The sequence below is a fragment of the Lagopus muta genome, chromosome 1 (genome assembly GCF_023343835.1).
Source record: "Lagopus muta isolate bLagMut1 chromosome 1, bLagMut1 primary, whole genome shotgun sequence".
NCBI classification, from domain to species: domain Eukaryota; kingdom Metazoa; phylum Chordata; class Aves; order Galliformes; family Phasianidae; genus Lagopus; species Lagopus muta.
The window spans coordinates 7,204,785-7,226,987 of NC_064433.1; the positions used below are offsets into that span (position 1 = coordinate 7,204,785).

The following is a 22,203-nucleotide window of genomic DNA, read 5'->3' on the forward strand; positions in this document are numbered from 1 at the left end:
CATCTATCACCAATAGTTCTCACTAAACCATGTCCCTCAACACAACATCTAAATGCTTCTTGTACACCTCCAGGGTTGGTGACTCCATCACCTCACTGGGCAGCCCATTCCAGAGCCTGACCACTCCTTTGGAAAAGTAGTATTTCCTAACGTGAACATGAGTTCATGTTTAGGCAAGAGATTGGACAAGAAATGTCCCTGTCATAGGTGTCCCTGTTCATTGCAGTGAAGACAGACTAGATGACCTTTAAGAGTTCTTTCCAATTCAAACAATTCCACGATTCCACGATTCTCTATGAGGCTCAGGACAGTTCCAGTTTATATGGATCTGGATTAACTGGACCAGACTGGAGTTATGGGTCAGTACGCTGACACAGTGCAGCTATAGCCAAGCTTATGAGCATCAGATAGCCCTGGCTGCTGTTTGCAGTCGTTTCCCTCTGCAGCTTAACAATGCCGTGGCCTTGTGTTCGTCAGGTGCAGAAGCAGTGTATAGAATGCTCTTTGAAGTGCCACAGAAGCTGCAACAGCTTCCTGATAAATTAAAGGAAAATACTTCAATCTCCTGCGTGCTGCTCAAGTGCATGCACAGCAATGAATTTTACAGAGCTCAAAATCCCCACACAGATTTCGTGTATTCATTCAAAACCCTTAGGGAGCACGAGCCCTGCTTTAACAGCGGGAACACAAAGAACCTCTTCTTTGGGAGTGGGGAGTTTAACGTGTGAGGGAAACAAAGCCAACTCACCACTCATTTGAGCTCTTTCCCTACTGGGACAGGATTACTCTGCAGCAGTTCGCTAAGTGCTCAGCCTTAAGGTAGAGTGAATTTGAGTATTCAGTGCACTTCAATAGAGCTGGGTAGGCAGCCTCCTCCCTGCACCCAGATGGCACCCATTTGTCCTAGTATCAACCCTCAGCTGAGTTTCTACCCTAAGATAATTCCACTGTATTTTCCTCTCTTGATGAGCCTAGCAGGAAGGCTAATTAAACCCTCTGAACTGTTGCCGTTATTCATCATTCCCTATAATATAAGCAAACTCGCTCTCGCATTTAAGATCAAGTTCCCTATAAATATCTGCCTTGTGCCTTTGCCTTCATGCTCAAAACATTTCACGCAGCAAATGCAATTAATTTCCTTGCAAGAACATCCGAACAGTGCAATCAAAGTTCTCTGCTAATCCCTGGCAGAAAGCAACATTCAGTCCACAAGCAGAATGTGCACCAGAATTTGGGGAAACAGCACGACCTAGTGTTCCTTCTGCTTCTCGCTGCCTCCTGATGCTGAACGGCACATCCCTACCAACGCTATCCCTACTGAGCTCCTGGGAATACAAGATTTCTTTCTCCATTCTCAGTTTCTTCTCCCCAGTGAAAATCATAGAATCATTACATATGGAAAAGACCTCTAAGATCATCTAGTCAAATGATCAACCCATCCCCACCATGCCCATCCCTCAGTGCCACCTCCCTGTGCCAATACTGCACCACTCTTACTAAGAAGTTCTTCCTAACATCCAACCTGGCTGACCTCTAGGGTTTATGCCTCTCTGCCTTTGGCACATCTTGCTTCATTGTGCAAAGAAGAAAGGTGTTACACAACACTGTATAGCTTGAACAAATTCAAAATCAACCTGGGGTTAGCAATGTCTTCTTGCATTTTTATATTGCCAACCTTGTTTTAAACACTGGTACCAGGGATGTCATATATAAAATGGCTCTTTTCTAGAAAATAAATTCTACTGAAAGTTGCTTCGCTAGCAAGCCAGTTTAGTTCAGCATCCTTTCAGCTAGAGCCCATCAGCCTAAAACCTTGTACAGTGATAGTACTTGTTTGTAGAGACAGAACTGCCCACGCACCTTCTGTTATGAACATGACCTCAGAAAAATGAACCAAGCACAAACACTGTGATGTGATCATCCAAGACAAAGTCTGTTTCTGCTCTGCTCTGCTATCACTTATATAGCCAGAAAAATAACAGTAAACGGGAAAAAAAAAATAAAATAGTGTAGTGAGTAGCTCCAGACAGACCTTAAGACATGGATCTGCTTTTGACCAGGCCTGTTTTTCATCTGTTCTCAAAGATCTGTCCTTCTCAATGCATATCTCCATGCTGGAACAGCCCACCTGACTGCTGGAGGCTCAGGGCTGTGTGCTGCAACAGAAAGGCATTGGATTTGCAAAGCAGCTCTAGCTGTGCAATGCTGCCCTGAGGAATAGAGTTTCTTCCTGACCTCAGAGTCGATCACTTTATTCCCTGGAGCCTGAAGATGCCCTAGAGTTTTTTGTTGCAGTCAATGTAATTGTAAATGTTTCTCCTATTCGAGGAACTTGCACAACAAAAGATGCTCCCTGACCAACATCTTGATTGGATGCACCATTAGTGAAAAGTCAGATATCTCAAACAAATTCAGATAGATAGGGGGCTGTAAGAAACTGTTTGTGATTTTCTCTCTGGGCAAACTGTAAATGGTTTTTGGGTACTGGCAGAGCTGGGAAAAAAAGCTCGTGTTGATTTGCAGATCATCATGGACATAATGATTGCTGTGTTTGTTATTTGGAGAAAGAACAAACAAACATAGAGCTAGTATCTGGGTAGGGCTCTCTCAAGTACCCTGCAGGGCCACAGGTTTGGCACAGGATATCCCTGCTACACCTTGCGTGGCATGGGAGTTGTGAATGATGAAGCTGTGTTATCCAATCCAGCTGCCAATCCTCTGGAAAGGGATGCCAACCCATTTTTGTACTGGCGAGACTTTATCCTCCATTGTATAAACACAGAAGTGCATAATCAGACCTCAAGGCAAGACACAGCTTGTCCAACCTTTCATCCATGCTGGAAGCAGCAGTGCTCTGACAGCTCCACAGCACAGGGCCCTGGATATTAGAGATCTGAGACAGCCACCAAACTGGAAGAGCGGATGGCCTGGCAGCAGATAAAACGTTGACTCCTTATCTACTGCCCACACCATCTGGGAACCCCTCTCCTTGTCTTCCCAACCCTAATTATTTTTACTGCTTGATCTCAAGAGGTGTTTACGGCATGAACCACAACCAGACAAGCCTGCTGTTTCTTGCCCTCTTGCTGGCAGCTGGATTTCAGCCACTTTATTACCATCTTCACCTGTAAATCAGATGATCGCTCATGTGATCCCAGAGTATTAGCCCTGCTTGCATCGTCGCAAACATTTGGACATTCCAACTTTAAGGGGATTATATGCAGAGCGGAAGAGACATCAACCGTGCCTTTAATGCTTTCCCCTGGTCTCTCATTTCCCTGGGGACAACTCTTTTATCTCAGGGCGCCTTGAAGAGAAATCAGCATTTCAACTATACTATTTTTTTGGCCTTTAATTTCAGATACTTATTCCTGTTTGATCACATCATGCAGCAACTCACAGAAAAAGAATGAAATTTCTCCCGGTTTCAGATGCCAATTTCTTGCTAAAGCAAAAGCAGGCTGCACTCTTTTGTTTGCTCTATCCTTATTTTACTCACTCCTTCAACCAGTCAGTCTTAAGGTCTGTCCCTCTGAAATACAGACTTCAAGCTATTTTAGTGGTGAGTTCACAGGTTCTAACCTGCATTAGATTTAATCTCATGCTGAAATCCAACTGATGGGCTTCATTGTAAGAAATAAGAAAGAGTAAGTCTAGAAGGCAACTTGAGCCTGGCTCTCCAAGCATCCTTCCTGAAGGCCAGATCCTTGGGAGCAGATCTTTTCTTATGTTGGTGACGCAAGAATGAGGCTGTACATCCATGTTATAATAATTAATCCTAAACTAATAATCTATAGTTAATAAATCTGGTATACTAAATACAAATCAGATCAAACTTGGCTTCAGCCCAAACTCAGACAAGCATGGAGTCCAGCCATATTCCATCCAACCACATCCTTCAGGGATGGTGATCTGCAAATGCTGAAACCATGTGTCCACTGAGTCCAAGAAGGTGGCTTTGAACGTTCCAGTGTGAGTCTTAATGTGCAAAGGGAGGGTAGAGGTGTGGGTACATAGTGCTGGGCTGGGAGGATGCTTGTGACATATGCTCTGCTCTGTGAGAGAAGCTTAGCCAAGTACAAACCCCATCAAAACTCCTTGCTGAATCAGGGTCTCAATACTGGAAAAAAAAAAACAAGTTTGTTAATTACTGCTGTTACTGATAAATCTCTAAGTGAAGTGAAAATTATAAGGCAAGTAATTTATTTTATGCACAGATTGTATCTATTTTAATGAGTTCCAAAAATAGAACTTTAAAGCAGTGGCTTTAAGCTCTGACGTTGCACAAGGTTTTTGCCATGTGAAATTTTCCAGGGTGCTTAGTGGAGCTTTCCTTCCCTAGAGATACTGAATTTAATTGTGTGTTGCTGTGCACTGATGTGTACCCATGGGTTGAACCTCACCTGACTGGCCAATCAAGAACTTGGGGTGTTCCTCGTGGTTCTTCTGATTCAATCCTACATCCTGCATTGCTTGAAAAAGGGACTGTGTCACAGTGCAGAGGCACCTGTAGGATGTGAGGCAATTCCATTCCCACCACCAGTTTTCATGCTCTTGAACAGGAGACATACTGCCTCAATTCCACATCCAGCATAAGAAATGGTAAAACACATGACTGTGTGACTTGGGCCCTTCTCTGACATGCCACACAGCTGTACCAGCAATACCTTGCACTGCTAGCCTGCAGGAGTTGCTTGGTGCAAACTGGTGCAGAATCAGAATAGAATCATGGAATCATAGAATTACCAAGGTTGGAAAAGACCTCTAAGATCATCCAGTCTGACTGTCCACCTATCACCAATACTTTTCACTAAACTAGAATCATAGAATATTATGGGCTGGAAGGGACCATAAAGATCATCAAGTCCAACTCCTGGCTCCACACAGAACCACCCAAAGGTCAGAAACCATAAGTATATGAGACTCCCATTAACACTGCCATTTTACAAGGGGCATGGAGATATTCAGCCTCAAAGACAGAGCCACTGCTGCCGTGACCCTGCAAGAGAAAACAGCTGTGCACTTGGAAGGTTGCTTTACTACATCTTGGTGGAAGCTCCTATCATGTTTGGTCCTCAAGAGCTGACATTACCCTTCTGGAATCAAAGCTCTGGTGTTGGCAGAGACTGTAGGCAATTTCCTTGGGGCTGGGGGAAGGGGGAAGGGATGCTGTGAGAACACAGACTGCTCTATCTGCATGGTGTCTGGGGATTTCTGGATGGGCATTCCCTGTGCAACTTCATTAATATAATCAAGGCCAGGACTTATTTAGTGCTCATCCAGTCACTGCAAAGGGACTGATTACAGCCTGCTCTCCTGGGGCACTATTTCAGTCTGGGATTTGACAGTGGAGTATAAATAGCATGGCAGCTTCACCGAGGAGGTATTCCTCTGTGACAAAGAAGTTAAAGCCCATGTCGAGGCCTCGCTAATTGTTCAAATTATTGCTACTGTTAACAGGGCAGCAAATTATGTCAGGGAGCCCTTTAGTAATCATACTACTCCTGCTACAAATGATATAGTCCTGGATTAATGTTGACAAAGATGATAACAAGGGGACACATTAATAAAATCAGAATGCTGAGAATAAACACCAAATTAAAAGCAAACAGCACCTGAAATATTGACTATGGCAAAATAAAGTGATTCTAAGAGGAAGAGGAAAATGTTACAGAGAGGAGATCAGGAATGGAATTATGCGCAGGGCAACTTCTGCCACATCAAAAAGAAAGTTCATCCCTAGCCACATGCAGACAAGTTCTGGTGTGCACCAATTCAGTTGCAAAAGTTCTCTCCTGACAGAGTCTATGGGAGGTGAAGGAGAAGAGATCCAAGAGAAAGATCCCAAGATTTGACGGCTGGAAATACCCTCTCTTGATGATACTGCAATACTAAATATCACCAGCCCATCTATTTCACCTTGTTGGATGGAATTCTTGTGTTTTCAATGGATCAGGACAGTGACAAAGATTTTTAGTAACAGTAATACAGTCATTCCTCTTTGAGGAGCAGGATGGTTTCCCCATTTTCTATTCATGTAACTGGGACTGAGGGATGAGGATAGCTTTTGCCTGGGAAAATGAGGTCATAGACAAAAACAAGAACCATGCCTGTCAAACTCCAGCACTTCTTTTTCCATGGGACAGCCACTTGCTTCTCCATGTTCAGACAGTGATAAATTTAGGCTGGTGTACCCACTGTGGATACAAAGAGCCTGGCTGATTTCTCTTTTACCGCAGTAAAATCAGGACTAAACAATAGCAGCAGCAACAACAACAACAAAAGACTTATACTGTATTAGGTCCAATCCAAGTAGAGATTCAACTTATATTTGCAGTTTCCCCTCTCTTAGCACTGGAAGGACTGAATTTCCATGTCTCATCCCAGGTAGTCTGTCATGAGTAATGAATCCTCTCTTTCCAATTCCCACCACTGCTGGTGCCACAACACTTCTCTTAAATACACTGTTGTCTTTCTTCTATTTTATGTAATCAATTTCCTATCAGATTCCTAATATAAAAGATATCAACAATAACTTCATCCCCATGCACACAAATCTGTAGAGTCAGATACACAGAAACATAGAATATCCAAAGTTGGAAGGGACCTATAAGGATCACAGAGTCCAACTCTGGGCTCCGTGCAGGATAACCCAAAATTCAAATGCCTGAGAGCAGTGTACAAATGCTGTTCTTTCAGGTCCTGTCGCTGTCAACAGGGAGAAGTGATCAGCACTTGCCCCTCCATTCCACTCTTGAGAAAGTTGTAGGCTGCCATGTCTGAATGGTATCCAAAATATCAAATCAGGGAACAGCTGTGGCCAGGTTGGGTAAATATAAATAACAATATGTTGTTTATTTTGGTAGAAAGCTAAACAGGAAAAGGGAGTTATAAGAGCACCTGGAAGGCTTTGGGAAGACTAGGTCCAGGCAAGGCTGACTGCTGGATAGCCCTAGTGGGCATGCAGAGTGTGATGCAGGTTCTGGGTGGAATGCTGTGGGGCTGGACAGGCTTCACCACAGTGACAGCACTGAGCAACAGGTTTTGATGTCACAAAGTCACTGTGTGTGAAACCACCTCATGATCCTCCACTGCAGCACCCACAGCAGCAGCACCAGAGAGGGGAGCAGCTCTTCATCTTCAGCTATCCCCAGGTCACTGCAGTGTGAGGAACACGGCCATGGGGGAAGGCTGGTCAAGTTTCATCTGACACAACATGAGATCTGTTGTGGTCTACGTGATTCCCTGTAGTGACATATTCTGCCTCAGCTGCATCCTCCAGTGAACCAGGAGGAAATTCAGCTGCTTGCTCTATCAGAAGCTTACAAGTTCCATCAAATCATCAGTTCAGGTAGATGACTGAGCATTTTGAGAATACTGCTAAAACAACTTGAGTTGAGAATACAGTAGGAAGTATGATCTTACACTTGACCACATCTAGCTTGACCACATGTATGTGAGTAGTAAATACAAGTAAACCAACATGGATTGGGAAAATGGCCCCTTTGCAAACACTGCAAACTCTAGCTCCAGGTCAAACAGACTTGTCTCTTCAGTAATGCTCAGGGGAGGTAAGATAGACTGAACTGATATGAAAATAAATAATAATATAAATCCTCTACCAAACGGTGATTTTTGGTCTCTCTGGAAGGCAATGGAATCTATAATCTCATTAGCAAGTAGCAGGCTGTGTTTTTGTCTACCTACATGGCAACCTGAAAGCATCTGGAAAACTGTTGCTTGTAAAGAGAAAAATGAATAGAAGGAAAAAGCTGATATTATCCATTTCTGGATGGTATTCTCAGTTCTCTGCTAGTTTTCCACGGATCCCTTTTTAATTGGGATATTAAAATGCACCACACATCTCTTTGCTTCCTAAACCAGTGAAATCAACAGCCGAAACAATCCTTGCAGCAAAGACCAGTAGCTTTGCAATAATTAGCAAGAGTCTTGCAGAAGATGCAACAGTCCACTGCTTGCAGTAACCTTATTTTAACTTACTTAATCTTCTTAGTGAGGTGTAGATTACATTACCTCAAACCAACCTTGAAAGCTCCTAATCAGCCACATCAGTAACACGAACATTGCAGGCAATTCATTGCTCTGGTCTTAGCAAGCTCTGTAGTAGCAAATTAACACGGCACAGCTGGTGCTTTCAAAAGCCTTACATTTGAAGTAACTGATACAGATTTGGAGTCCCTGCTGGGTTGAGCAGGAGATGTCTGTTCATGCCCAGGACTAGAGAGACTGATATTATCAACATTGATGTCATCACTGGAAGTTCATTTTTAGCTCTTACTTTAAACAAATCCAAGCACTGGTGTTACTTGTTTGTAGCAATTTTAAGAGGCTTAATAGCAATGAGATTGAAAGATTGCTGGGGCCTTCTGGGAATACACCTCATGGTTTCACAACAAGCATATGTAAGGAATTGCTAGGATTAAAACATTTATTTCATTGTCACAACTTCATTTTAAGTGTGCACATGGAGCAAAAAGAAAAAATTTCCCATTCCCCGTTCTTGTTCTGACAAATCATGGGAGCATCTTAATGTTAATGAGGCTCCATGGACCTTGAACAGCCAACCTCTAAAAAAAGCCAAAATACATTTGGAGGCTGTTACCTCTCTTAAACTGAGGTTGATTTTCTGTAACTGAAAATGACATTGTGCTGTTCATCTGTATGACACTTCAGTGTCCCACAGAAAGGAAAAGATAATGAAAGGTGATAAAATCTGTGCTCAGATGCTACCTAACTTGTAAATCTATTCAAGCAGCAAATATTTCATTTGAAACGCTTTAGAAGGGACTTTCCATTCTAAATAACTTCCAAGGGCTATAATGAAACCAGAGATAATTGGACCTTGCCAGGCTATTTCTGTTGGTAAGAGAAATTGATATGAGACACACGGACTTGGATCTTGGATCCATTCTGCCTCAATCAAGCATTCTATCCCCCAAATGTGAAATGATTAGCCCTGGGCAGATCACCCAGTCCTCATCAAATAGAAGTTCAAATTTCCCTCAAGAGGCAGTGCAGCAGGACCCCTCCTGAGACCTTTGTAGGTAGCACCCTCCAAATAAATGAATTCCTCTTCCAGTTTTAATCCCTTGCCATCTGTTATGGACACTGGTTGTGATATGAGAGATCTCTCTCTACCCCCTTGGAAGATGGATTTTCCCTTGGCCATGAAGAAATAATTGTGAATACAGCAAGATGTTAACGAGGAGTTTTGCCTTTAATTTGGAAACACAGGAGACAGACCTGTGTTGTATTCCAGACTTTGGTCCTTTGAATACGTATTAGATCATCACTAAATTGGATTTTAATGACAGCAGGTGGTTATCTGCAGCTCAGCAGACCTCCTTTTCTGCTTCTCCAGTGAGTTCTATGTTGACACAGTCTTATCTCATTGCAAGATTTTCTCTGGCTTCTTCTTCTCAACACTAAAATGTGAAATTCAAGTCTCATGTTTGCATCTCGGAGACCCCGTTGTGTTCTGCCGGTACCTCTGGTGTTTATGGCATGGAGAGGTTGGATCGTTCCCTTGTGGAACCTGATGTGAGGGCTGGGTAGAAAAAAATCCCTTTCAGAGAGAATGTCGAGGGTTTAGATTTAGATTCTGTTGCATTTCTGCTGGAAATGAAACTTATGAAACCTCTGGCCCTTTCTACAGGGGCTTAGAGAGGAGGAGTCCCCAGGTCAGCACCGCAAGGCCTGTCTGTGCTTTCAGCTAATCCTCAGGCCCTAATCCCCCATCACTCTCCATCCCACTGCCTGGCCTGGGAAACCTCCTGAGGAGATTTTTGTTAAAGCAAGCATACACTGACAAATTCTGGCCTTGACAACCTGCCATTTCTGACAGCACATCCCATGGTGACTCCTGCTCAGCTCTACTCAGCCTGCTTTGACAGTGTCTATGGGGAACTGGCAGGGAAATGTCTCCATGCAGTTATTAGCAACTTCTAGTCCAATACAGAGAACAGTCATCTTTGTCCCAGATGTCTCTGCATGCTGTGTGACAGGGCACTGCATTCCCCAGGCACAGTTCCTTGGCTCACAGGCATTGCTACCAGCCACTGAGCCACCAGGGAAGGGAAGGACAGGAGTAGCCAAGTGTCCATCTTCAAATGTCTCCTGTCCCTGGAGACACCAGTGGTCAGGCTGGACGGGGCTCTGAGCACCCTGCTCTAGCTGTAGGTGCCCCTGTTCTTTGCAGGGGAGTTGAACTAGATGGCCTTTAGGGGTCCCTTCCAACTCAAATGATCCTATGATTCTATGAAATCAAGGGACTACAGGCACTGAGCTGAAGATTTCCCACCCTATCCAAGCAGCACATGCTGAATGTCTGGCATGCAGCAGGAAAGCCAAACTACTTCTCTTGTGCTTTGGGCAAAGCTGGACCTCTAAATAAATTAAAAAATAGAGCAATGACTCTAGAAACTGACCAAGTAGAGGTAGAAGCAAGCCTTTATATTCCTGCAGTGGGATACAAATGGAGAGCTGGCAAAGGCAGGAGTGGTCCAGCTGAGCTTTAGCCTCCACAGATGCTGGAGAGGCACTGTCTGTAAACAAACTCTGGTCTCTTTTAGATAGATGTTCCTTTACCAGAATTGCCTTTTATTTTAGGGCATAATTCTGGGCATAATCTCTGATTTTTCACTGAGTCCTCCCAAAATGTGGTTTCCAACTCATTTCTCTTTACTTACTGCCATCTAGTGAAGATTGTTGGAAAAACAATTAAGACTTCACTCACGAAACAAAGCAAAACAAAACAAAACAAAACAAAACAAAACAGAAAACACCCCAAAACCAAAAAACAACCTAAACAAAAACAACCAAAGAAATTAAACCAAACCCAGCCCAACCAATCAACCAACCAACCAACCAACCAGTCAAATAATAATAATCCAGATTAAAATGAGGAACATTTCTTTTAGGCAACAGTTGTTTCAGACAACTCCTGAGTGTAAAGCAGCAAGAAAGAGAGATGGGAAGATGCTTTGTTCACATCTGAAACTTTAAAGTTTCTGAAAATTTTAGCAACTCTGAAGAGAAGATTTTAGATCAATGAGTGGTTTAAACAGCTACCCTGCATGATTTTAGCTTGTGTGATCAACTGTGGGCATCCTACCAGTATAAGGAATGTCAGGTTGGACGTTAGGAAGAACTTTTAGAGAGTGGCCAGCCACTGGAAGGGGCTGCCGAGGGAGGTGATGGAGTCACCGACCCTGGAGGTGTTCAAGAAATGTTTAGATGTTGTACAGAGGGACATGGTTTAGTGGGAACTATTGGTGAGAGGTGAACAGTTGCACTGGATGATCTTTGTGATTCTGTGATTCTAAGAAGGTCCTGGGCAGTTGAAAGCACAAGCAATTGTGTGCTGAAATAAAGGTCTGCCCAAACCAGGCCCACAGAAGTAAATGGCAGACTGGAAACTAGAGTCCTGTCTGAAGAAAGCAGTGATGGCAACCTGCTAAGGGCTAGAACACACCCAGAATCTCAGTGCCTCTGACACATAAAAGATGTTTGCTATGCAGAGCTCTTAATCAGAAAGCTTTTATTATTAATGATGAACTTAGCAAGCTGCATTAAATCATTCAGAGCGTTTTGCTTATACATAAAAAGATATATTTTTTACCACACTTCACTAAGAAGTAGCTAATTGTTAAAGGAACATGATATTTCTAACCAGCACTTGTGCTGAATTCAGTGTATATTGAGATTAAAGCTGCAAGTGTACCAGCAGTCCTCTCCTTGCACACTGACTGAGGAGTATTGTAGCACCCAAGCAAATGAAACCAGTAGAAGTTCATTTGCCTGAAAAATATACCAGTAATATTGTTCCAGAAATATTGGTCAGGCTCTTGTTTGGCGTATTATGCAACTGTCCAGACTGCAGCAGAATTATTACAGAATCATAGAATTGCTTGAGGTGGAAAGGACCTCAAAGATCATTCAAGTTCAAAGCCCTCTATCCTGGGCAGCCAACCACTAAATCTGGCACTTGATCAAGTTGCCCAGTGCCCCATGCAATCTGACATATGATACAACATATTATTCCAAAGAAATGGGACAAGTGAACTTCAAGCATAGATGAAAAAGCTAATCAGGAGCAACCTAGTCCCCAAAAAGTCAAGAGAGTTAAAGGTACTGAGAACTTTCCAGGAGATGTCTGTGTGTCCAGATCATGACAAAACTGGTTGGGAGGCTGGTAGAAGCTCCATGAGAGGGGATGGGGAGGTGAAGTGTTCCCCTTTTAGCTCTTAGCTTTGAAGACAGGCCCAAGTCTTGAGGTCTTGATATTGAATGTTCTGGAGCCAAGTATTATCTTTTCTCATGGTCAAGTCAAAAGAAGGGGTGATTGTTGAGGTGGAAGACTGGATCTGCTTCAAATGTTTTGCCAGTTGGACTGAAACGTTCTGGCATTTTTGTTGCTGATTTTGCTTTGTACTGTTTTAAGCAAAGTCAAATATACTCAGAAACGAGGGCTTGCAACAGATGAACACATAGGTAAATGTGATCAATGCAAGACAAATGTTCCATGCTAAGTTTCTACAAAGCAGGATAGTTAATATTTCTCTAAACCTAGCAGCTACCGGAAATATCATCAGATGATGAATGGGTTTTTAAGCTCACTCTATATGAGCACATACACAGAGTCCAGCCATTGCCAAATGCTGTAAACACGGGCTGAGCCCCGTAACTCCATCCCGTTATTATCACTTCTCACTGTGGTGTGGTTTTCACATTACAGAACCACTCAGGACTGAATCCTTACAGCAGTGCTAACACCACCAGACAGCCTAGGGAGAAGCAAACTACTTCTTCAGATACGGAGCTTTTGTTTAGAAACAGCCTCAAAACCTGAAGTCCCTGTATGAAGTTCTGTATGAAGAGTAGCCATTCGGTTACCGCGTGTGTGTATCGAGCATGATTCCCAATTAAGTATATATAATGCAGTCCCCAGATTACTGACTTATGCTTCAGGTCCTTAATTACACCAGACTTGATTCCAGTGGTTGAAAATATTGCCCTTTGGTGGGGCCTAAAAGCACCAAAGGGAGCTGCTGCAGCCCGTGCTTCATCCAGATCAATACAGAGGGAAGGGATAATACAATTACTGGTGGATTAAATTGGAGACAATAGCAATACCATGATGTATTGGGAATTTGGAGCATTTCATCATGAGAAAGAGAGGAAAAAACAATGTGATAAAATTGCTTTTGAGAGAAGAGGAATGCCTGCATTCCTGAGATACCTTACAGATACTTTCTCATAGGTTATTAAGGGCACAGTTAAACAACTTTCATTTCTCAGTCTGACCTATTCGCAACAGTCCATAGGATTTCACCTCATCATTTTTTGCTTGGAGAGAGTATTTCCATTTCTAAATTAACTTAGAGGTAGGGCTTCAGTTAATTAGAAAATTTTCCTATTCCCACTGAAACATTTTGAACTGTTCTCTAGGAAATGTGTTACAGAAGCTTTCCAAGATGTTTTCTGTTCCAGAAGCACTTAAATTATGACCTTTCTGTAAAGCCCTGTCCTGGAAGTAAAATAAGAACACATACTGATCTCTAAAAAGTGGCTAGATCTATTTGCAATTTTGGATAGATTTGAATGAACAGTTTTATCTCCAGAAAGGTAGAAAAATAGTAAATATGCTAAAAGGTTTTGCCAGTATAAACAATATGTGTTTTTGAGGCTCACTGCAGTCTCAGCACCAGTGATATTTTAATAGCTTCTCAGCATTCTTTTACATGGAAGATGTTACAGTGTTTGGAATAGCCATCTTTATGGTTATCCATCTTAAATGGAAGGTCACTGTATTTTCTGATGTGCCAAAAGTTTTCTAAAACATTCCCTTCTAAGGTCAGTCCAGTCTGTTTCCTTTGACCCGACCAGACCCTTACATGTGTGCTTTAAGGGATAATTCATCAGTGGACTTAACAGTACCTGAGAGGAAAAAACGTCATAAATAGATTTATTAAGGAATAGTGGCTGTGTTCTCATCTTTCAGTCTCTTTCAGTTTCACCCCTGAATTTCTTGACAGATTATATATATATATATTTGCTGCTGCTACAGCTCTAAAAGCAACATCCTTAATGAATTAACAATATTTTTATTATCTGGAGCTATTCTGGGAGTGTGTTCCTTAGAAAATAGCCCGAAGAAATGCCATCTCTCTTCTCTGCATCGCTTCAACCTCTTATTGGCAAGCCACAGCATTTTCAAGGGAAAGAACTGACCCCACTAGCCCCTGCAGATCTGCTGAGGTGTTAGTGTAGGGGAGAAAGATGTTATTTCTTAGACCGTGATGAGACAAACAGCTTCATCAGTGCTGTAGTCATCTTCCATCATTTGCCTTTGGAAGCACTGTTGCGGGGTGCAGAGCCTGACATCTCATCCTGCAGCTCATCTCCATCCCCGCTGCTCTTCGCCCTCCACTGGGAACAGCCCTCTGTCTCCGCTAACCTTGAGAAAGCCGACTCAGCACAAATTCCCCATGTCCATTTCACTGAGAAAAGGCAATACCAAATACAGATAATAGCCCATTTATGTTGACTCTTGTTTTCCCATCTTGTAAACACCCTCTGAATTTATATTCCCGTCATTTTTGCTATAATACTGTTCCCTAAGCCATAAAAAGAACAATTCTAAGCTTCTTGACAGCTAATATTTCTGCTGAGCAATATTAATGCATTGTGAGTCTGACCTTAATACTGATGCACTGCAGTCTGATCCTACTCGGTACTAAGTTTCCACTGTGCATCTTAACATACTCTCTGGTGTGTGGAAGGAAAGATGCTCAGCAACCAGCAGGATCAGACCCCAGAGAAGAAGTAATAGCGCAGAACAGACCTGAGATGCTCCCTGTCACTCTAATGTAAAGGTGGGACGTGCACTTGCAGGATCTGAACTTGGCAATGCATCCTCTTGGGATAGGTCTCAGCAAGAAAATAAAAAGCCTTACATCTTCATGCTGTTTTGGGGGCAAGCAGGGGTCAAAAGAGAGATCTATTCAAGGCGTAATTCTAACCGATCATCCATGGGTCGCATGCACTGCATCTATGTGCTGTGAGCTCCTTTGGCTGTATGATTCATTTTCATGTTAATCATTGCATCTACAGGAACAGTGTTCTTAATAACTTCACAGTGTTCACGCTATGGGAAAGCTATGATGATATTTGGTATCACTGTCTTAAAGAGCAACAGGCATCTGTTAAACAAAAGCAGCAATTAGGATCCATAAGCACACACACCCCTCCAAGTCTGCTGTATTACATTTGTTTCTCCAGTTATACAGGAGACATCTCAAACCCCAAACTGTAATTTGCACAGAAATATCCCAGCCTGATTTCATTTCAGTGCCTCTTGGGCTAGCAGGGGAAAAAATCATTAGAAAGAAAACCGGAGAGCTCCACTTGCTGACAATACATAAAATTCATCTCTGATTGTTCTTGCTTTGTTCAGCTTGGTGCCAAGATGCTTTGAAGTACTTTAGGGGAATGGCTTTAAACTAAAAGAGGGGATATTTAGATTAAATGCTAGGATTCAATTCTTTACTGAGAGGGTGCTGAGGCACTGGCACAGCTGCCCAGAGAAGCTGTGGGTGCCCCATCCCTGGAGGTGCTCAATGCCAGGTGAGATGGGCTCCTGGACAGCCTGAGTTGGTGGGGGGCAGCCAGCCCATGTCAGGGGCTGGAATTTGATCTTTAAGATCCCTTCCGACCCAAGGAGTTCTATGCTTCTATGATACTTCTAGTGCTGTGCACTGCCTACAAGTCATGATCCTGGAGAGATTCAAAAGCTGTGCTTTGCCTCTGCCCTATCCTTTTCTCACCTTTTTTATTTGCTAAAGGTTAGCGTATTTCAAGCATTGAAGACTCAAGCTAGGAAGGCAGAGCCGATCAAGATTTTCCTGGAGGATTTCTCCTTCCTTCTAAAGGATTTTAATGGAATCAAAGCCATTTAAAATAGCTTTGTTTCCTGGCTACTCTGCACTGACTGATGAAAGCCAGTGAGGAAACTAATTCACAGCCAAATGAGAATTAAGATTTCCAGAGTTGCTTTGTGTCAGTAAGTTGGCTCTGCTTGGTCAGCTGCAAAGTTTGTCCACAGCAGTCACCAGGGCTGGGAGAGCAGAAGTCAACCTCCCCAGAGTAGCTAAAACCTATGTTTCCTGCAATAAGCTGCTCGGTTGTTTAGTCCATCTTACTATCTCCTATTTAAGGTAACACCCAAACTGTCTGCCTGAACAACCCATTAGAAAGTGCAAGCTGCAGAAAGAGTTGAACAAATTTGGGTACTTCAGAATCATAGGATCATTTGAGTTGAGAGGGATCTTTAAAGGCAGTGTAGTCCAACTTTCCTGCAATGAACGGGGACACCTACAGCTCCATCAAGTGCTTAGAGCCCCATCAGCTTGACCTTGAGTGCTCCAGGGATGGGGCATCCACCATCTCTTGGGCAACATGCGCCAGTGCCTCACCACCCCCATAGTAAAAAACTTTTTCCTTATATGCAGTTTAAATCTCTCCTCTTAGTTTGAAACCATTTCTCCTTGTCCTGTCACAACGGAACCTGCTAAAGAATTTGTCCCCTTTTTTCTTGCAGCCTTCCTTTAGATACTGAAGGGCTGCTCTCAGGTCTCCCTGGATCCTTCTCTCTTCCAGGCTGAACAGCACCAGTTGGAAGAACTCACAAAATCCTCACTTTGGAGGAATTCATGGATTAACTCTCAGTCAAAAGCACTATAGTATTCTCCCCTCATGGTCTGCAAAGTTAAATCACTCCAGCATCTTTAAAAATCCCCACAGCAAACAGAAACTCAGCTACAATTCTCTCAGACCTCCAGTAAAGGAGGCAGCAGGCAGAGAGCATCAGACTACAAATGCTGCACTCCTTTCTGATTGGGATGGATGCTGGCTGTGGGAATTAATGACTGCATTGTGGTTTCCGAAGTTTGCTACAGCTTTTTCTAGAGAAAAGAGCACAATCTCAGGATGGATATGCTTATACTTGAGCTACACAGGAACTCAGACAAGTCTAAGTCTTCACTGCCCCATATCTGACCTCAATGAGCAAGTGACACACTAGGGAAATATTTTCTTTTTCCCCATTAACTTCAGCCACAGCATTGCCCACTGCCTGCTGATGGCAAAGCCCGGGGCTGCTCACCTTGCTTTTCATAACAGAGCTTTCAGCATTAAAAATATGTGCCTCCATAGTGAGAGGCAGCAAAGGGAAGGGCTGGATGCAAACAAATTGTTTCACGCCATCATACCTGAGCTTTGGGAACATGGCAGCAGTGCTGATGTGAGGTGTCCTGGGTGTTACCACATGCAGGCTACCCAAAAAGTGCCAAGGCAAGAAGGGAGTATGCATAGTCCTTTTCATTTGGGTACAGACATCTCCTCATTGACACAGAAGTTAAGGTCCATGCTTTAGGCTAGAAATTTAAATATATCAACAGCCATCTGCCTGGCAAATGTTTGCACATGTGATTCAGGTGGAAAAAAGGTGACACCCTGCTTTGAGAGTGACCTTTCTGAGCTTCAGGCTTATGCAAAAGACTTTCTTAAACATCTCTGGAAAACCTTTGTGCCAATGGCTGCCATTTTTCTGATGAGTTTGGAGATTTCTGCATGGTCTTCATTTTTTATTTTGTACCCTTACTACTTCAGTGAGTGCTTTGAATCAGGTTACCTGCAACTTTCTCTGCTTTCACTGCTTATTTACTAGGATCTTTAACTGGGAAGTACAATTCATGTCTAATAGTAGCAGGTAAAATTGTAAATGCTGAAACGTCAACTGTCATCACAGAATCAGAGTCGTGTGGTTGCAAGAGACCATTGTAAATTAGTTGTAAGTTAAAGGTTTGGTTAAATGCATTCAGATCTCTGCACTCAGGAGCTGTGCAGCACTCTGCTGTCCTGAAACGGCATTGAACTGTTGGCTTTCTGCCTCACACCTGGAGGCACATGAGCCTTATACTCAGCCTGGGTGACCCCCAGAGCTCTCCCAGGGCCAGGAAGAGGTGTCCCATTTATTGTTTACCCTACAAGAACGAGGATGTCAATGCTGCTAGCCTTGTGCAAACTGGATATGAAAATTAGTTGGCTGTTTTTTTTAATGCTGAGGTGGCTCCATTATGGCATCTGATCTGCATGCATGCTGAAGACTTTTCACATCATCTCTCCAAGCTAGAAACACTTATAACTACAGTACTGAAGCCTGGGATACAGGGTCTGAAGATTGTTGTAAAAGAAATATCTAAGGGTGCCAACATCTGCATCTCACCGCTGCCAGACTGATAGATACGGACAGTAACACTCTCTGTGGTAGTTATTTCTGAAATGCATCTCATGGAAGGGAAGAGAGACAATGAGGAAACTGAAGAGCAATGGAAGAGATATGGATGAAAGCCTCCATTAAACCCACTGTGGAGACACACTGTGTCCTGCGTTTAACTTAAAAGCTCTCTTCAACTTTCCTATGTACCATGTTAGAAAATAAAGCTGTCAGATCTGCTTATGAACTACATGCTATCCTATGAAACACATTTTCTTTGTTCACCAGGATGCTGCAATTTAGCAAACCCTTGTTCTATTATCCTCTCAATTTTATTGACATTTCTATAGTAAAACCCTTCATAATTGGATGGGATTTTGAGGTCTCACAGCTGACAGGTAGGGAGACCGCTGAAGGTTTGAAGGATGCCATGGAGCTACGTCTGAGTTTCATGCCAGATCTTAATCTCAGGTTGAGCAGATAAATATTGAAAAAAGAAGCACTTGTGACACTTAGTCTAAATTCTGTTCCCCTTCCTGCTGTGCCCATCTCTCCATGAAGTATACAAAGAGCCCACACTTCTAAGTAATTCAAATACTCCTAATTGTGTTCAGTTCAGAGTACAGCTGTCTTACGCTCTTTGTTTGCCGAGGTCAAAACTTTATCCCCTCTTTGGAAGTGCTGTGCTCTTAGGACATTAAAATTTCATAGCTAACAACTTGCTGCCACCAAAGAGGTATCCCCCTTCTTTGATTTTATTTTGCTTATGTTCTGTCTCATGTTCATGCCACTTCCTGTGCACAACTATGGCACTCCCCAGCTTCTCACTGAGGCTGTTAAGACTTCCAAGCCAGCAAGAAAACAAGGTGATTTTTCTACTTTTCTACTGGTTAAGAATGTTGTGCTGTTTTAGTGGCCTGGTGAGTACCTGAGCATCAAGAAGAGGGGCTGCAGAGACAACACAGGAGTAGAGGGAAGGTCCTTTGTGATAGCAGCAAGACAACAAAGATTCACCTCCTTGTGAAGCCTCATCATATCATAGCTCAGCTGAGAGCACAGAGGCAGGATGAATCTGGGCCAAAATCTATTAAAGGCACAACCTACTATAAACTGATCTCGATCTCTATTTTGTTATTGCAAATAAATGAAAATTACTGTGCAAAATAACCTTCCAACCAGCAGGTTAAAGAAACTAGTCAGGGGTAAAGAGCTGCAGATGAATAACTTCTATGACAATTTTGGTGGGAGAAATTTGATATCAGAGGAAGTCATTTTTAGAGCAGAATGGATTGCAGAAGGGTAAGCTGAAGGGCTCAGCATCAGATAATGAGATGCATTTCAAGAGCTAACAAGTGTTTGTGAATATGCTGAATATCTAAAAGCTTTAAAGTTTAGCATGACTAATTCTGAATCACGTGTCACTTGCTCTTTGCTGAATTTTCTTTTTAGAAGGAGAAAATTAGAAGATCATTGCAACTAATCAGAGATGTAAGCATTTTTAAGGTAGGTCCTCCACTGGTCTAAAATAGATGTGTGTCCTGTGGCTGTAGTGGTGATGGAAGCAAGGCCTCTTACAGTCTGACCCACTGAAGTTAGTTAACATAAGGTGTCTGTTGAATAATTGGGCACCAGTAATGCATTACTGCAGGGAAGAGCAGATGATAATGCCCTGACCATGGCCAGCATCCACCTGGCACGGTGTTGAGCAAGATCTCTGCAAGATTTGGCACTATAAGCAACACAAGAGATGATGGATGGCACTGTGATCAGTATCCTCTGCCATAGCCCTGTACAGTAATCAAGTGTAGTACCTCAGTGACAGAATCATAGAATCATAGAATATCCTGAGTTAGAATGGACCTATAAGGATCATGGAGTCCAACTCCTGTATAAGATGATGCTGACTTTGACCACGGGCAAAGCTATGAAGAATACATCTGTCAATGTTTTTCAGTCCAGACACCTACCCTTAGTAATGACTTCAAAGATGGCAATGATCGCCATTCTTCCTAAATACCCTGCTGCAACTTTTCGCCTGTCCAAGTAGTCTTCTTCAAGGAAAATATTACAGGACTTTGAAATAGGAATATGCAGATCAGGTTATGAACAAGCTGAGGACTTGGAAGAAGTGTAATTTTCACATAGGCTTACAGAGCTTTGGAGGATTTGAGCTTGATTTCTTGGATTTTCCTAACTTGAAAATAATCTTGATGAGAAATAATATTTTTATTAAGTACATTCCTGTCTTGTCCTTCTTTGGCTCAAATGTCACTGAACCATCTGGTGAAATGCAGTTTGCAGAGAAGTCCATAATGAATTGGAGGAATTTCAAGCTAATTTTAATGCCTGCAGGCACGTGAATATCTATGCACTCAGAGATTTTACTCTCATCCACAATCCTTTGCAGAACTCCCTGTGCCAGGAACTATTTACAGTTTGTTGGCAGTATGTGAAAAGTTAGTAAGAGGGGAAACATTCAAACTAAACTTTCTTTCTGTAGAGCAGCACTAGATTTTATTCACAGCTGACTCAGCTAGAAGATATTATCGTGCACAGTTCCTTTTGTTGGTTTGGTCCAAGACTTCCTGAAATGAGTGTAAATATTTCCAATACTTCAGTGGCTTTGGATCAAATCTGTGATACTTATAGACCTGAAATATAAAATGAAGACACACATTTCATCTTGTGTTCTTTTTATGGATTTTGGAGATGCTGTTACCATGAACCTCCAATCCCTACTTATGACTGCTAACTCAGAGCAGGAGAAGACTGAGATCTTGGCCAGGTCGTACAAAGACCTTTATTTCCATGTGTGGTTGAACATTGTGTGGCTCATGTAGGCAGCTTGATATGTGGAATTTCCAGCCCAAACCTAGGTGAGAAATTGATTAAAGTTCATGACATACCACGTCACAAGAGCATCCTATTGGGTGCTCTAGTTCTGTGTTGTCACTGGCTTAATTATAATCATAACGTAGAACACACAGAGGGGTTATTAAATAGTCATACTGTGTAAGTATGCACTAATTATATGAAGGACCGTACAAGGACAGCATGGAAAGTCTCCAGTAAGAGTAGCCTGCATCAGTGGCATCCATTGAAATTAAAAACCTTCTCCAAATGATAACCGTAAGCAACTAGGCACTTCAGAGGCAGCTGTGAAAGAGTTAGAACTAACTCGATCAACTAAATTATGTGTAAATGGCTCAATTTTTATTACCAGTCTCCATTGTATACAAATTCCAGTGGTAAAGAAGCCACAACAAATGGATTAGTGCATTATCTATTATCAAATAGATCTCTCTGTCAAAACATTTCTCCAGCCCTAAAGACTAGCTTATGAATTAAAAAACAACCAAGCAACAAGAACAGCAACAGCAAACTAAACAGGAAAAAAAAATCAGCTTCAAATTCCATCCCCTAGCTGTCTTTCAGGATGGTGAAAGATGCACTCCGCATTAAGATATTTGCAAATGCTGTATAAGGGAAAGCAGAAGGTCATTTTTGCTAGGCACACTGTGGTAAAAGCACTCCAGACAATTATGATACTTGTAAATATAATCTACTCTAACCACTGTTTGCATAAAAAACACGTGGGAAATAGACATCCCTCATCAGCTTCTTTTCTCTCTCTAAATGCAGGCCTCTGTGCCTCAGCATGAAAAAAAAATCAATATAAAAGAAGTTGTCTTTGATTTGGTGGTGAGTACAGAACTTCATCCGTTTGGACAAACTGCTGTATGACACATAGCCAAGGATGGAGAACGGTAAGTCACTCTACAGTTACTGTATGCTCTAATGGAGTGATTTGGATGTAACCTAAATATGCACGTGTTATTAGGAGAGGAAGAGTATCATAGAAGACAACAAATGTATGATGGGTCCAAAGCATTTACGAATTAGGC

The 22,203-nt window shown here is 42.5% G+C and overlaps 1 protein-coding gene across 2 annotated transcripts in view; it reads right to left on the bottom strand.

Annotated features, from left to right (window-relative positions):
• Positions 1-22,203, bottom strand: part of FRMD4A (FERM domain containing 4A) — a 355,674-nt gene that overhangs the window by 227,435 nt on the left and 106,036 nt on the right. The gene's annotated exons all lie outside the window — the stretch shown is intronic.